General features: G+C 35.2%; 1 protein-coding gene across 3 annotated transcripts in view; it reads left to right on the plus strand.

Moving 5' to 3' along the window:
* Nucleotides 1–3,691: 3,691 nt before the first annotated feature.
* LOC137252672 (calcium-binding protein P-like) overlaps nt 3,692–14,042 on the plus strand; it is a 31,551-nt gene continuing 21,200 nt past the window's right edge. For all 3 annotated transcript variants that reach the window (XM_067788712.1, XM_067788717.1, XM_067788718.1), the window contains exon 1: nt 3,692–3,810. The gene's annotated coding sequence lies outside the window, so the exon portion shown is untranslated. The remainder of the gene's footprint in view (nt 3,811–14,042) is intronic.

Here is a 14,042-nt window from a genome sequence, read left to right on the forward strand (position 1 = left end):
GCTTAACTCCTGAATGGACTGATTTCTAGTCCAATTCTTTTGAACGAAGTAAATTTCAACGTCCCATCACGGGTGTCAAGACATTACAAACCTCTTCTTTTGAGGCAGTGTAGAACTAATTTCGAATTAAATGAATCTGTTCGGTGTTTGTGTCATGATTTTAACACTCATTCATTTGATATAACGGATTCACTTTTTACCATAAAGAAAACTGATAGGATAAGACAGTTAACTCTTAACAAAAAAAAAAAAATCAAATAAATTAAAAATGTTCACTTATTTAACAATGTAGTATATATATGTATAATTTCTATGTAATTTCTAACTGTTATGTATAGTACTCAGCTGATGATTTTTATTCTGTAGCTGAGCAGTTTTAGATCTCGACGCTTAACAAACCTCCGCCTATCAACAACTCGGCAATAACAAATCCGTGCGTCATGCGGATGCGCCTCTCACGCCGGTCGGGCGGGCTTTGGAGGATTTAATCCGTTGGGTATTATTATTATTATTATTATTATTATTATTATGAGTACTTTAGTAGAGAGTAATTTTTATATCGCTGGGTGACTCGGGTCTTGAGATATAGGCCAAAACGTGGACCCGGATACCCCTACAATGTGTGTGTAATGTGGATATCAAATGTAAGCTGTTGCTGAGAGCTTTAAAGTAATTTCCATCGTGATATTCGATTTAGTCTCATCGACCTGGCAAAACTGATAAATAAGCATGCGAAGCCGAAGTAGAATATGTTTGTAGAATATGGATAACAAATGAAAGCTGTTGATGAGTGTAGAGTAGTAGAGAGTAATTTTTATATCGCTGGGTGACTCGGGTCTTGAGATATAGGTCAAAACGTGGACCCGGATACCCCTACAATGTGTGTGTAATATGGATATCAAATGAAAGCTGTTGCTGAGAGCCTTAAAGTAATTTCCATTGTCACATTCGATTTAGTCGCATCGACCTGGCAAAACTGATAAATAAGCATGCGAAGCCGAAGTAGAATATGTTTACAGAATATGGATAACAAATGAAAGTTGTTGATGAGTACTTTAGTAGAGAGTAATTTTTATATCGCTGGGTGACTCGGGTCTTGAGATATAGGCCAAAACGTGGATCCGGATACCCCTACAATGTGTGTGTAATATTGATATCAAATGAAAGCTGTTGCTGAGAGCTTTAAAGTAATTTCCATTGTGATATTCGATTTAGTCGCATCGACCTCGCAAAACTGATAAATAAGCATGCGAAGCCGAAGTAGAATATGTTTATAGAATAAGGATAACAAATGAAAGCTGTTGATGAGTACTTTAGTAGAGAGTAATTTTTATATCGCTGGGTGACTCGGGTCTTGAGATATAGGCCAAAACGTGGACCCGGATACCCCTACAATGTGTGTGTAATGTGGATATCAAATGAAGGCCGTTGATGTGTGCTTTAGTACAGAGTAATTTTTATATCGCTGGGTGACTAGGGTCTTGAGATATAGACCAAAACGTGGACCCGGATACCCCTACAATGTGTGTGTAATATGGATATCAAATGTAAGCTGTTGCTGAGAGCTTTAAAGTAATTTCCATTGTGATATTCGATTTAGTCGCATCGACCTGGCAAAACTGATAAATAAACATGCGAAGCCGAAATAAAGACATGAATTAATGATACCCACATACCTATATACATATGTACGTCTTATTCGATTTGCCAGAAATTTGGTGTATTAATTTGCCTGTATTAGTATCTAGGATCCTTTTTTCCGGGAACTAGAACAGAGACGGACTGGGACTGGGATTAGGACTAGGACTGGGGCTGAGACTCGGAGTGGGACTGGGACTCGGAATAGGACTGGAACAAAATACATACCATCCTCTGGGACTGACAATAAGGGATGAAGAAGAATGAGAAGAACGTGAGAGAAGAGAAAAAAGGGAAGGAGAAGGAGGCTGAGAAAGAGATAGAGTGAGACGAAATAGAGATAGATGAATCGAAAAAGGCGGAGGGAGGAGTGAATTAAAAGATTAAGAAAAATATAAGAGGGGGGAGGCAGAGTTAGACGACGCTTATTAAGATGTATGTAGATATACCAAATTTAGGGCAGAACAACGTCTGCCGGGTCTGCTAGTATTGATATAAAAATCCAATGTTTCTAAGCTCTTAGCGTGCCTATAATTATTCCATAGAATTAGTATGTACCTAATAAGTGAATAAAGGAATAGCAACAAAAAGGCAATACTTAGAGACCAATAGCAAAGCGAGCAGCGGGGCATTTATATGGCTGAGTGGTTAACGGCATCTGCCTTTACATTAGTATAAAGTATGAATATTAGAGATTTCGAGTTCAATACTCAGCTCCCGAGAAGCTAGCTAATGAAGAAGTGAAATTCAGAAACATGTCTTAGTAACCATCGCCGTTTGTAAACTTTGCAATTTTTCTCTAATATCAATAATAAAATTATTTGGCGCATAGTTATAGTCGTAATAAAATAGGTTTTAAATTTAGTTGCAGCTTTTTTGACAAATAGCTCATATAAAATTGTGTCACAAAGCTGCAACTAATTTTAAATTTAGAACTAAATTTACTTTGATTCGTTGTTTTGTTGATTTTCCGACAAGGTGGATAATTGGTGTATATTGGACCGACTTTCCGTCCTCCATTGTCAAATTTGGTTTGGAGCGAATCGACGATTAATCTGGTTGCTATCGAAAAGGTAGGGATTCATCATCAAAAATTTATCGATATATTACCAAAAGTGTTATGTATGTAACATATCAAATTCTTAACAGAGGCATTCTCCCACTTCACCTCTATTACAATGAATGTATGTAGGTATACTAATATGTATAATGTAGTTGTAAGCACTTTGAACTCAATAAAGAATTAGTCGTAAACAGAATTCCACTGCGTGTACATATCATTGTGGCGACGAGGCGGTGTACGGACTTGCGCGAAGGTCAGCTCAAGCGCAAAATAAAATAAGCAAAATTGTTTTTGCATAAGTGCAGTTGCCGAAGAGGCGTGATATTTTTATTATTAAAAATTAATAACATTAAAATTAAATATCGAGATGACGGAGACATCAGTTGCGTTCATCGGTTCAATAGAGGTTTTTAATATAGGCGACGATTTTGAGCTGTATAAAAACCGATTAGACCATCTTCTATCACTCAACAAAATAGTGAAAGATGGCGATAAAATATCATTTTTAATTAGTCTGGGTGGAGCAGATTTATATAAAACGCTAATTTCGTTGCTGGCGCCCAAAACAGAAAAAGACCATGATTACGATTATATTGTGGAAAAATTGACTTCACATTTCAAACCGAAGAAAAATATAATCGTGGAATATTTCAAATTCTTTAAGCGCGATCAGCTAACTTCGGAAAAAATTGCTGATTAAATAGTGGAATTGAAGCAAATGGCGCAGGAGTGTGACTTCGGTAATTTTTTAGACCGTGCTCTTTTAATTAAATTTGTATGTGGCTTGAATAACCAACACATACAAAACCGACTGCTGAACGAAAGCGACCTGAAAACGTTTGAGAAAGCTTGTACAATTGCATTGTCATTGGATATGACTTCCAACAACATGGAACTGATGAGAAATAATACGGTACACCATTTGCGAAGTAATGCGAAAAAGTCCAAAGCAGCTGACACAAAACAAGAAGACGTTCAACGACGGAGGAGCAGAAGCCGAAAACGGAGGGAGGTAAAGTGCTTATATTGCCAGAAATTGGGGCACATTGAACGTAATTGCTGGGAGAAACAAAAGGGCCAGAAATCGGTGGATAAAAATAAGGCGCGGGGTAAATATAAAAGTTGTTCGTTCAATTATTTAAATAATATTGCAAGCAATTCTTCTAAATCGTTGAAAGTTTTTGTAAAATTGGAAGGCACAGTTTTTAAAATGGAAATTGATACTGGTGCATGTGTGTCTGTATGTCATATTGCGGATTATAGCAAAACATTTAACCACATAAAAATGAGTTCGATAAGTAAACATTTGAAAGTTATTACCGGCGAAAATGTTGTGGTAGTGGGTACCGTTCTGGTAGACGTAGAATTCATGGGAAAGTCTTGCAATTTAGAGCTAGTTGTTTTGGATTCGAAATCCAGGTTTGACCCGCTTCTTGGTAGAAATTGGCTAGACGTTTTTGTTCCGCAGTGGCGTAACATGGTTGGCAATGGCGATATAAGCCATCTCAGTAATAGTCCAAAATTAAGTAACCTCGATTTTCAGAAATATAATCAATTGTTTTCCACAAATAATAATTCAACTATTAAAAGCTACGTAGCTGAAATAGATCTGAAGGATGACCACTATGCAATATTCGCTAAAGCTTATTCAGTACCTTTTGGATTGAGAAAAAAGGTTGAGGACGAAATTGCTCGCCTGTGTGAAGAGGGTGTTATAGTTCCAGTTAGTAGAAGCAGGTGGGCTAGTCCTATTGTGATTGTGAATAAGGGAGACGGCTCAATAAAGCTATGTGTCGACTGTAGAAGGACAGTTAACAGGTTTGTGGAGATGGAATATTACGTTATTCCACGTATCGACGATATTTTGGCGAATTTAAGTGGATGGAAATATTTTTGCAAATTAGACCTGACGGGAGCTTATTTACAGGTTAATGTATCAGACAGATCTAGGGAATTATTAACAATTAACACGCACATTGGGTTGTTTCAATTCACGCGTCTGGTGTATGGGCTAAAAACCGCACCGCAAATTTTTTCGAAAATATTAGATGAAATTCTAAAAGGTCTAGAAAAAGTACAGATTTATTTTGATGATATCCTTATTGGTGGTAGCGATCTAGATAATTGTGAGAAAAATTTGAAAGCGGTTTTTGATAAGTTGTTAGAGTACAACGTAAAAATAAATTTTGATAAATGCAGATTTTTTGAAACAGAAATACAGTACTTAGGGTACAATATTAATGGCGAAGGCATAAGTCCGGCGAAGAAAAAGGTAGAGGCCGTGGCGAAAGCACCAGCGCCAGAAAATAAACAGCAACTCAAATCATATTTAGGGATGATTAATTATTACAGCCACTGTATTAGAAATTTATCTAGTGAGCTTCATTTGTTGTACGATTTAATAAAAACTAACGTCGTTTGGCAATGGTCGGCGAAGCACCAAGAGGTATTTGACAGAAGTAAGGAATTAGTAACAGGAATGAGTAACTTAACGCATTATGACCCAACGAAACCTATTATAATTTCATGCGACGCTAGCCCTTATGGAGTAGGAGGTGTTCTCTCCCATATAGTTGATGGTGAGGAGAAACCTGTCATGTTCGTTTCCAGTACATTGAAACCCGCTGAGCGGAATTATTCCCAACTGCATCGGGAAGCGCTCGCAATAGTTTTTTCAGTGCGGAAGTTCCATAAATACGTATATGGGTTGCCGTTCGTCATTGAAAGTGATCACCAACCCCTAAAGGGAATTTTCTCCGATCGGAAAGATCTCCCAGTTGTAGCGTCCAACCGGTTACAACGATGGGCAATTTTTTTGTCGATGTATAACTATACGATAAAGTATAAGAAAGGCTCAAAGATGGGTCATGCAGATGCGCTATCACGGTTGCCTTTGGCTGGAGAGACTGAGGATGACCCAGATAGCATAAATATTTTTACTTTGGTGCAAGAAATACCGCTTAACTTGGAGGATGTAAGATCGGCATTAGAAAGCGACGAAATGTTAAAAACGATTATGAGGTATGTAAAATTTGGTTGGCCAGATCGATTGTCAAATGCGGAAAAGGTATTTTATAGTAAGCGGTTATCGTTGGGAACCGAAAAAGGCTGTCTATTTTATGGAGATAGGTTAGTTATACCTAATAAATTAGTTAACAAAATTCTAGAATTGCTGCACAGTGAGCATACAGGTATCGTGTGTATGAAATCCCTTGCTAGGACGTATGTCTGGTGGCCTGGTATAGATTCTGATATAGAAAACTATGCTAAAAGCTGCGAAAGTTGCTTGAAAACCCAGAACACTACAAAGCCAATTGTGACAACTTGGCCTGAGTCAAAGTATCCATTTCAACGCGTTCATTTAGATTTTTGTAAATTTGAGAAAAATGATATTTTGGTTCTGTATGACACGTATTCAAAATGGATTGAGGCAAAAATTTTGAAGACCACTACCGCGTCTGCGGTAATAGCAACATTGCGCACGTTATTTGCAACATTTGGGCTACCGAAGCAAATCGTTAGCGATAACGGACCTCCATTTGGATCGAAGGAATTTGTCGAATTTTGCAAAAGTAATTCTATTGAATGTCTTAAATCGCCTCCTTACCATCCGAGGTCGAATGGTAGCGCTGAACGGGGAGTGCAAACAATAAAGTCCACGCTAAAGAAGTACCTTTTGGATCCTCGAGTTAAATGCAAGCCTTGGGACCTAAAAATAAATAATTTTTTAATGAAGTATTGAAACACCCCTACCACAACAACAAAAAGAACACCTGCAAGTTTAATTTTTAATTATAAACCAAAAACGTTGGATTGTATAAACCCAAAGGGAATGCAGACCTCTCTTGAAAAAGGGGTAGGAAAGTAATACACCAGTAAACGAGAAGAAAAATTGCGTACAAAAATCCATTATAAAAAGTAAGGCCAAGCTAATAGAGTTTAAACCTAATGAAGTTGTATTATATAGAAACATTTTCGGAAATTATTGTAAATGGATAAACGCAAAAGTTTTACGAAAACTTAGTAATGTAAGATATTGCATTTGTATAAATGGCAAGCAAAGAATTGCACACGTAAACCAATTGAAAAAATTCCATGGAAAAATTGTTAAGTTTGATTCCAATATAAGCAAATATTCCAAGAAAGAAGTATTTGAAATCAATCCCGAAATAGATTCCAAAGAGCAGATAAAGAAAGAAAATATTAAAAGCGAACAAGAACAATTAGAAGAATTAGAATTAAGGCGTTCAGAAAGAATACGGGAAAGAAAAATTAAGAAAGCGAAGTATCAAAATTAACTGCGAGAATTAATGCATCAAACAAGAACAGAAAACATGTAACGGTTTGAATGCAAAAATTATTTTATTTTACTTAAAGCACATCCTTGTGTATGTATACTATGTACAATTAACATCTAAGTTTGCGTGGGATTGTTATGTATGTAACATATCAAATTCTTAACAGAGGCATTCTCCCACTCCACCTCTATTACAATGAATGTATGTAGGTATACTAATATGTATAATGTAGTTGTAAGCACTTTGAACTCAATAAAGAATTAACCGTAAACAGAATTCCACTGCGTGTACATATCAAAAAGGATATCAATACGTTTTCGGAAATTTGTTATCGGAGTGTTAACAATGTGTTATCGATATATAGATTTTGTTATCAAAAATGTATGACTTTGCTGCTTAAAAGTTATCGATTTCTTATCGGAGTGTTATCGATGACTCATCGGTCTGTTAGTCGCTGTTTACACATAAATACTTTTGAAGCACCTTATTTGAGTTTCTTGTTTTTGGTTTTGAGCATATATGTAATACTCCTATATTGCTAATAGAAAATGCTCGAATTGTGTTTTGAATTCGAAATCAAAACAAGACAGCCTATAACATATTTGTGATTGTAGCAGCATAAGTGTGACAACAATAAATTTAAATTTAGGTACATTCGATTATTGAATACAAAAACGAAAAAGTTTAAACAGCAATATATCGGCACTCTAATGTTTGGGAATGTACCTAGCCTTTTGTAGCAATATAGGAGTATTACATATATGGTTTTGAGATGTTTTTTCATTAACCCCTCTTAGTAGGGGAGCCGACTGCAAAAATCATGTAGCATGTTGTATTGAAATGAGACCAGTATAACTTATTTACTGGTATCTGGGGAAACCTCAAACCGTGTACTTGCCAGATCCTAGCTTGGCAGGATCTTGGTAATTCGTCGATGAAAAGTCAATTTTCGGCGAAAATATGTTGCATAGTGTATTCAAATAAAATATTCAAATTATGAGAGTTGGCAGCGCCCTGACCCCAAAAGTACCGACTTGCCACCTCCTATCCTGGAAGAAACCCTTGGCAAGTTTGTTCAAAGGACACGGTATGCTTGAACTATGTTTTATTCCGAAGTCATACTATCTCTTTTTTTTTTACGGATTCCTTCTTTGTGAGTTAAATTAAGCTCAGCAAAAAAAGTTTACGAAAATTTCCCGAGCTCTTTTTGAGAAAATTGCAATTTAGTGCATCATCGTGTAATATAAATTACACTGTTTGGCAGTGAAAATATTCTTTCGACGAGATATACCTCAATTCGTTGGTCTAGTCGAACACATAAAATCTGCATACTTAGGGTTTTTAATAGACCCTCAAAGTTTGGAGTTAGGGATCGAAACCCCTTTTTCATAGGTTGATTCATATAATATTCTACAAACACCACAACAGTGTACAAACTGTTAATTTGTAAATTTTCATATATGATGAATTTCATATCAAATCCAATATGCGTTGAACCCGACCCCCTCAGAATTTGATGAAATTTTGCATGGGGTTACATCTTACCCACCCAAACACAACCTCATTTTTAGAAATTGCATTTTCGAAAAATTGTGGGCGTGGCAAGGTATCGAAATATCCGAAAATATTAGAAAAATTACGATAATAGGTACTTTTAAAGTGTGTTTAAAGTGTGTGTAAAGGAATGGCTTTACCGATTTCAAAGATCTTCATACCATTAGAAAGGTATTGAAATAAGCTTTCAAAAAAATACACTGTAAAAATTTTTTAGTACACTGAAAAAAAAAATTTTTTTAAATAAAATTTAAAACTGAAAAAAAAAACTTCAAAGATCAAGCGATTTTGAAAAATAAAATTTTATTTTAGAAAGGTCTATTTAATATATATAACATATCTGAAAACTAAAATGGGTTTTTTTTTTTTTTTTTAATTTATTTAAGTAAATGCATCTCTTGGTTACTTTCTCATATTTGGATATCACGCGTAAATTAATCAACCAATTTGAAAATTTTTTATACCGTTAGAAAGGTATTAAAATTACCTTTGAAAACATATACTGTAAAGAGTCTATATTTCACTGAAAGAAAAAAAATTTTTAATTTGTTTCTACATTTTTTTTTTTCAAACTGGGAAAACACTTCAAAGACCAAGCGATTTAAAAAAAAAATTTTTTAGAAAGGTCGATTTAATATAAAAGCTAGAATGGTGTTTTTTTTCTTTTAAAAAAATGTATAAGTAAAACCATCTCTTGTTAACTTTTTTTTTATTTTGCTATTATTGTGTGACAAAAAAGGTACCTAGCTATACTTTGGAAGTTATACAGATACAGATACTATGACTAAGTATTCTAATAGATTCGAACAAGAATCGTATTATCGAATTTTTCCGACACGCACAATAAATAGACATACACTTAATAAAGTTAATTTTTTATTTTTATTTATTTAGATTTAATATACAACTTTGCGCAGCTCATACTGCTGACTTTCGGAATATTTGCTTACTTTTAGTGATTTTTCATCTAAAGGTACAAAAGAATGGAAGCTTTGAGTTCCCGTAATAGTTTTGGCATTTTTGTATCTTGAAAGTAGCTCTTCTTTTGTTTTGTTGTATTCATCAGCGTCTGCGTAAGCAACTTTTATGGAGGTGTTATACGTTTGTGAAGCCCAATGATAAAGGTCCTTCGCCGTTTGAATTTGATTTTTATTTGCCATGCTATAATTCCGAGCGCCTCTTTTTAATGTCCCACCTATACCATCACATGCAGATTTTCCATTGCTAGTTGCGTAAAAGTGCCACTCAGCGAATATTTCGAAATCAATTTTATGATGACATCAATTAATTAAGTTGTATTTGTTTATGTACTGTGCTCCTGCACCATCTGACAAGTAGATAATTTTCGTAATTGAATTGCTTATATTAGTCTTAACAAAATTAATCATTTTTGAAATATATAGATGAACTGCTATGCTATCATGGATATTACAATCGGATATTATGGCAAAGGTTCTATGAATTAAATTATCGTTATCTTTGTAATAAATAACGAACGGATGTATGGTGGCTTGATTATTATTCCAATGATATCCTTGAATGGCATCTTGTATAACAAACGCATAGTTTTCAGCGAAATCCATTTGAATTAGCAGTTCTCCTGGCAGCAGTGTCATTTTTCGTTCACTTACGAAGCGGGACTGGCGCTTAGCTGTGAAATGATGTGACACCAGCTTATTGATGTGATGTACAAAATCGTCAACAAATGTGTTTGTAGTAGAGGAAATGGTTTCGAGATTACATCTGAGTGTTGTGTTCCATTTTTTGTAAATGACTTCTTGAATCGAATTTTTTTCGTAATATTCCAACATCATCGTTCTAAGGTTCGTTAAATTATCGTAGCACCGACCACACATTGATACGCAACACTCGCTGTTTTCTATATTACCATTACAGACAACGAATTTAATAACATCTTTATAGCTTCTGAAATTATGTTGACCTTCCATCGATTTCAAACCAGATTTTTTGAACATCAGTTTTACATTCTGATGCAATGTGCACACACAAACATTTTGCTGGTTTCCAACCCCAAGTTTGATACAATTCTCCGGTCGCAACATGGTAAATTTTTTAAATCCTTACTGAAGTGAAGGATGTATTTTTCTAAATTCATAGTATTGTAACGAATTTGCTGCATATCCTCTTATTTGCCCCTTTTGCTAGGTTCGTATCGCTAAACTGTTGAATAAATAACTCCAATATTGAATAATGCAAAAATGGCCTTTATTAAAATGCTTCACAATAACACTCAAACTGTGCAACGAATACCTTAATAACCAAACTGATAGCTCAAATGAAACTCCACTATTCAAAATAATACTGCTATTGCTCGCTAGATATCGTGTTAATCAAACTGCTTGACAACTCAAATCAAACTGAATTACTTCTTACTCGCTTGCCCCGCTTTTATAGTTTACGCTGCATACTTCTAGGCTCTTCGATTTCCAGAACTTACTAGTTGTTTCGGCTACAAAATCGCCAGCCACAACTACGTGCACAAATTATTGCTCTCTCTTGTGACAACTCAGTATATAGTTCTCATATAGTTTCTACTTGTTTACAATTGTCTACTTTTTAGCGCTTCTCAGATGTACATATGTGAGTTTGTAGTTTACAGTCTCCCGCACACACATAAGCGTATAAGTAAATTCATCTGTGTGTGACATCTCATCTCTCGCTGCCTTGTATGTAAATGTTGCTCGTCGGAATGTGTACATATGTGTAGACGCAATTATTGATTCGTTTATGTAGATACATAATGATTGAATTATTGATGTGAATTCACGTCACTGCTTAGCATCGGCCTGGAGATGGCAGCACTCCTTAGTTTTGCTAATATTCGTAACAGTATGTTTCACGAAGCGATGACAGCATTAGTCTTTTTTGAACTTTCTCGCGTATGTTTCCTTGTCTTACTACAATTGAGTCCTGTGACCCAGGCATGATTCGGCTGATTTCATCATCTTCATAAAACAATTTTACTGTGTTTAAAGTTTGTTCAGGTAAACTACGCCTGTCCATGCTAGAGCGTTTGACGTCCGAAAACTTTGTTTTATTTTTTTGTATATCTTTGCTAATTTTTATCAATTCGTAAGATAAATCATGCCCAAAAATGTCTTTAATTTCCTTAGATGTTATGGTGTTTGGTAATAGAGATAATATTTTTTGCTTATCCATATTATTTGAGCAGTTTTCGATTTGATATTTCATGTTCTCCAAAATTTGTTCGTAGTAAGCTTTGATCTTCTGATAAAGTTGACAGTGAACCACCTCCAAGTGAATCCGAAATACTCTGCGCAATTTGCTGTGTTTTTTTTTGCAGTATGAATCCCTTTCTAAATATTTTCGCTTCACTGGCGATGGATGGCTTCCAAGATGAGGAATAACATGCTTATTTATATTGTCGACGAGTTCGTTGCGTTCGAGTGATTTAGTATAGCTGCTGCATGTTGGAACTTCCTTATATTCTTGATACAATTCACCGCTAGTCAAGATTTCTTGCTCCTCTTCACTTTCCGTTTCAGTAGAACGCTGATTATCAGTAATCTTGATAGCATCCTTAAGTTTAAAGCGACAACTTTCGCAAATACGCAACGATGAATGTCGGAGACTGCTGGAAAATGCTCAGATATCAGCGCTGCTTCGTTTAAGCTAATGTTTCGAAGTTGAGAGGAACATTTTCTTGATAGCTGCACACATCTGTATTTATTAGTTGATTCAATATCAATGCCTAGTTTCGTTCTGGTCTGTGTCTATCCGTTGTGTTGTTTTTTATAGTCCATGGGTGCTGTGGCAGGTAATGTCAATCTATGTGTCCGTGGTAGGTAACGTTAATATGCGTGTGTGTGTGCGCGGTATTGATACGTCCGAATTGTTACCTTTTCCAAGGGTTGTTTTTGTAGGTATCTAGACATACCGCTTGTTAGCTAAGCGGTAGGTTGAGGTAGGTAGAAATCGGTGATTTTTGCCGTTTGGTAAATTTTTCGTTTCTGTTTGTTCATTGTTACGTGTTTGGTTGCTGTACCTTCTGGCTTGTGCTGTTTTTTGTAAACTAGTTTTAAGGGTTCAAATATTTCGTCAGAGATAGTGTTGGTTTGTTCGTTTATTATCCTGCCGTCAAATGTTTTTAACTTGTATATCTCCATGTTCTCAAGTACATTGAGCCGCCGACCTTTTCCTTGTACGTGAAGTATTCGAGCCGTTGTTTTGATGTTAGCTGGGGTGCACCCCACTGGAATAAAAATTTTTTACAGTGTATTTTTTCAAAAGGTGATTTTAATACCTTTCTAACGGTATACAATTTTTTGAAATCGGTTGATTAGTTTACGCGTGATATCAAAATATCAGAAAGTAACCAAGAGATTCATTTAATTAAATAAATTTAACAAAAAAAAAAACCCCATTTTAGTTTTCAGATATGTTATATGTATTAAATAGACCTTTATAAAATAAAATTTTATTTTTCAAAATCGCTTGATCTTTGAAGTGTTTTTTCAGTTTTCAATTTTATTTAAAAACAATTTTTTTTCAGTGTACTAAAAATTTTTTACAGTATATTTTTTTGAAAGCTTATTTCAATACCTTTCTAATGGTATGAATATCTTTGAAATCGGTAAAGCCATTCCGTAGTAATCACACTTTAAAAGTACCTATTATCGTCATTTTTCTAATGTTTTCGGATATTTCGATACCTTGCCACGCCCACAATTTTTCGAAAATGCAATTTCTAAAAATGAGGTTGTGTTTGGGTGGGTAAGATGTAACCCCATGCAAAATTTCATCAAATTCTGAGGGTGTCGGGTTCAAAATGTACGTTTTTTTCAGCCTTTGATATGAAATTCATCATATATGACTTGTACATAATTAGCATCGATGAAATGTGCAACTTATTCTTTGCACTGAATCAGCCCAATTACGCTAGGCTGATTTAAAAATAGAAATTTCAACTCTTATTTAAGAATTCAAACGTGGAGCGTTTGGTGTAAAGCGCACAAAAAATAAATTAGCTAGGTCACCGGTGGACCTTACCTTTGAACAAACCATCGATGCTAATGCAGCAAACACTTGAACAGGTATAACCCACTTCACAAATTCGATTTCAGCCAGGCAACGATGGGATCACAGTATGCGAACTAAAGTATTATCTCATGTATTCCAACAGGCCGTACTTGCAAACAGTGATGATATTCATATGCATTGCAAAAGAGTCGAATCTAAAAAGAACAAAATAATTTCGAAAGCATAATTTCGGTTGTGAAAAAGTCAATAAATACATTTCCTTCAAATAATCACAAGGACGTTCTCTTCAATATATCCACTGGTAGAGCAGCTTCGCCTGAAGTTGCAGACTTCCTTCTAAACGTCGTGTCACTGGGGAAAAAACAGAAGGTAACTTTTATGGAAAATGTTTCTGCGGCACCTGGTAGTTTTGAAAAACCCAATAAGCGGAATATAATTTCCAATTTTTCCTCTCAGTGTACAAAAAA

The sequence above is a fragment of the Eurosta solidaginis genome, chromosome 5 (genome assembly GCF_040869045.1).
Source record: "Eurosta solidaginis isolate ZX-2024a chromosome 5, ASM4086904v1, whole genome shotgun sequence".
NCBI lineage: Eukaryota > Metazoa > Arthropoda > Insecta > Diptera > Tephritidae > Eurosta > Eurosta solidaginis.